At 28.9% G+C, this 3,560-nt stretch overlaps 1 long non-coding RNA gene across 2 annotated transcripts; it reads left to right on the forward strand.

The window, feature by feature from the left end:
- Positions 1–1,394: 1,394 nt before the first annotated feature.
- Positions 1,395–3,024, forward strand: LOC127151323 (uncharacterized). Of its 2 annotated transcripts, XR_007824220.1 has the most exons (3): positions 1,395–1,920; positions 2,029–2,080; positions 2,193–3,024. It is a non-coding gene; the product is annotated as an uncharacterized LOC127151323 (long non-coding RNA). The 2 variants fall into 2 exon arrangements; XR_007824219.1 differs by lacking the exon at positions 2,029–2,080.
- The last annotated feature ends 536 nt before the right edge of the window (positions 3,025–3,560 follow it).

Below are 3,560 nucleotides of genomic sequence, written 5' to 3' on the forward strand. Positions count from 1 at the left end.
CACATTTTCTTTGTTTTTTTATTATTATTATTTGAAAATTTGAGGTTTTTGTCTTATTCTATTTTTAAAACTTTACAAACTTATATACCCTTTTTAAATAGTAATGGCTTCGACTTAGTATAAGAAGTTGGGTCGTTACATATCATATTTGAAAAATCGTTATAAAAGAGTAAGAGCAAATAAGAAATTCTAAAAAAAAATTTGTCTTAATGGACTTGTTATATGGGCCGTAAATAGTTTACAATTTTGTTATATTCATGAAAATTTCTCTTTATAATATCCATTTATGTAATCAATGAATAATTAAATTTGATCTTTTTAAGGTTGAGATCTCAAATAGAAATTTCGAGAAAATGCTCCACTAACCCAAAAATTTCACTCTTTATTATTCATACTTGAAAAGGGTAAATTGAAAACATGGTGGTAATTATAATTAAAGTCTCACACAACGATGATAATTTGGGCCCTCAAGCTTATAAAATAATCGTAAAAATTGGACCCATAAAAATTAAAAATTAAATTCTCAAGCTTATATAATCAATACGATTTATACAATTATATAAATTTGAGAGTCCAATTTTAAATTTTTGATAAATTTGATGGTTTAATTTTTAATTTTGAAAGTTTGTAAGGTGTGGTTTATACAATTTTTCCAATTGAAAAATGAAAATTATGAATTTGTTTATTTTTTTTAATTCACTGTACATGTTATATTTTATATGCTGCTTTAAATTTAAGTCATGTGTAATGCTCCAAAATATAAAGTAATTTTAATTATCTCGAAGTAATTTTAATTATGTTGAAATTATTTAGGGTTCATTGAGTTTTATTTTGATTGTGTTTTGAAAAATTAGGATTAATTAAATATTTATTGGAGAATATTTAATTAGTTTGGAGATTTAGAAATTTGTGTTATTAAAGTATTGGTTATTGGTTATATTAGTGAGATTTAAAAATTTTGATTGATTATATATATATATATATAATTAAGTTTAAAGGAAGATTAAGGTAATTAGAAATTTGTGTTATTAAAGTATTGGTTATTGGTTATATTAGTGAGATTTAAAAATTTTGATTGATTATATATATATATATAATTAAGTTTAAAGGAAGATTAAGGTAATTATATTAAGGATAATTTAATTGTTAAGTGTTATATATTATTTTTGGGAAGAGAAAAAGATGATGTGATGGGAGCAATTAATAAGGAGAGACAATAAGAGTTGTTTGGTTTGATTTTGGAAAATAAAAGGAAAAAGAAAATTAGATTAGTATTAAATGAAGAAAGAATGTGTGATTTGATTTATTTGGAAAAGATCAGGAAAAAGGGAAAAGTAAAAATAAAATTAATAATATTATTTATTATTATTTATTTTATTTAAATAAGCCATTAGGAAGCGTGCAAAGCATTCATCATCTTCTTCCTCAAAGAAACTTTAGGTTCACCTTCAACAAAACCCTAGCCGCCGCCACTCACCTCTGTTGCACGACGCTCGTTTTTGTCATCTCCCTCCCTTCGATCGTCAGTCACAGTGAAGGTCGCGCGTTCAGGCGTCGTTTCGTATCCTCCTTCATTCCGCCATCACAAGTGCCCACCTTTGTTCGGCCATTCTTCATCTTCTCCATCTTCCTCTGTTTCGCCGTCACTATTCGAAGCCCCATCAACTGCTCTCCTCGATCGCCGACCAAGTCACCAAACGCTCAAGTCGTCCTCTACGTTCGAGTCGCATCCAAGCCTCCCTTGCTTTGAAGCTGCATCCTAGTCGAGTGCCAATCAAGTCGATCTCCTCCTCATTGAACTTAGCGGAGCGCATCTGCCCTCTTCCTCACTGAGTCCCACGTGCCTGTCTCAATCACCCAAGTCGTTTTCCTTTAGTCGAGCCGTTAGCCTAGTTTTAGTCATTCTTCCTCCTAGTTTTGGTAAGTTTTGGTATGTTTTAATGGGTTTTGGATAATAATCATGAGATGCTAATTTTTTTACTCTAAATAATTTAATTTTGGATTTAATTTGGGGTATTTTTCGAAAAGGTTTGGCTAGATCAAATTGGAGGTTTTGTGCTATTGAATTTCCCCGATCAAGGTTGAATTATGATTCAACCTCAACTTTGGATAAGTTGAATTAAATTGATTTTGGGTTCTTAAGAAACCATTAAAATTATATTTTTTAGTTATTTGGTTTCCTTGTTGTTTAGGACTTGACTGTCAGGAAAGCTTGACCATGACTATTAGGATAATTTGGTTAAGTTAATCTCAAGGTAAGAAATTCTCCTACTAGACTCTCGTACTGAAGTTAAGAGTTTGCATGTGATTTTTCTATTATGCATTGGTGTAGCTAAAATGCATAATGTATTGGAGACGTATGTTGATGACTAATAGTTATGATTGAGTTATGTTGATGTTGATGACTGACTTACGTTAATGATGATGCTTGAATTATTACTCACATGATTAAGAATGTTAGGATTAATATTCATGTCATGATATGATGTTATGATGTGCTACGAGATCATTAGATTGCTTGTGTTTCGGGAACGTGCCAATTTAGGGGTACTTCTTTACAGGACTCTAATAGGAAGTTAATAGACAGTCCCTTACTGAGTATATGTTTATACTCACTCTTTCTATGTTTATTTTTTAGGCAAAGGTAGAGGTAGCGGTGGAGAAAAGCTAGCGAATGATAAGAAGTTACCGCGACTTGTCATAGGAAAACGTTTTGTTTCCACTTTTAGTTTTTTTTTTCTTTGACTATTTTTTTTTAAAAGTAGATAGGGTCCGAATTAGGAGTTTATTTTAAACTTGATTTCTACATACTTTTATTTATTTAAAATTTTAATGAGTATTTCAGGTTTTCAGTTAAAGTTAATGTTATTTTCTCATTTTGTTAAGAAAGAGTTTTTATTTTCTTTTAAGTAGTAATAACCCCAAGTACTTAATATAAAAAGTTGGGTCTTTACCTTATGTCTGATAAATTTGTATAAAAATTATTAATTAGTTTAGATTGTAATATAATCATATGGTTTTGCAGACCTTGATCTTCACATGCTCAAGTTGTTAACCAAATGTGTGTTTACCTTCGTTTGAGATTTAAGGTGTAATCATTATTGAATTGCATTGTAAAGAGAATGACATTTAATCATAGTAAGATCATCTTTGATATGATATTTACTAACTTCTAATTAAATGGTATGGGTTGAATCATAAATGGATTATCTTTTATTGTGTGTTTACTAATCTATCTAATGACCTTTCATTTAAAAATCATTAGATTTAAAATTTGAGTCAGTTATTTTGAATAATGGAATTTTCGGTATGAACATCAATGATATATTTTGAAAAATGTCATAATTGATCTTCTAATGATAATATAATAATGCGAACAATGAAAAATTACTGGCAATCGTAAACTGCTATTATCAGTTATATTATGACAAGTTATTATTATCACATTTAGACTAAAGTTTGGATATTTGTTGTAACGTTATAAACAATAGAATATGTAAGTGATATTTTTTTCTTGTAAATAGTATCTTAACTATGGCATTATATTGTCAACACTATTT

Source organism: Cucumis melo, chromosome 10 (genome assembly GCF_025177605.1).
Source record: "Cucumis melo cultivar AY chromosome 10, USDA_Cmelo_AY_1.0, whole genome shotgun sequence".
In the NCBI taxonomy this organism is placed as follows: domain Eukaryota; kingdom Viridiplantae; phylum Streptophyta; class Magnoliopsida; order Cucurbitales; family Cucurbitaceae; genus Cucumis; species Cucumis melo.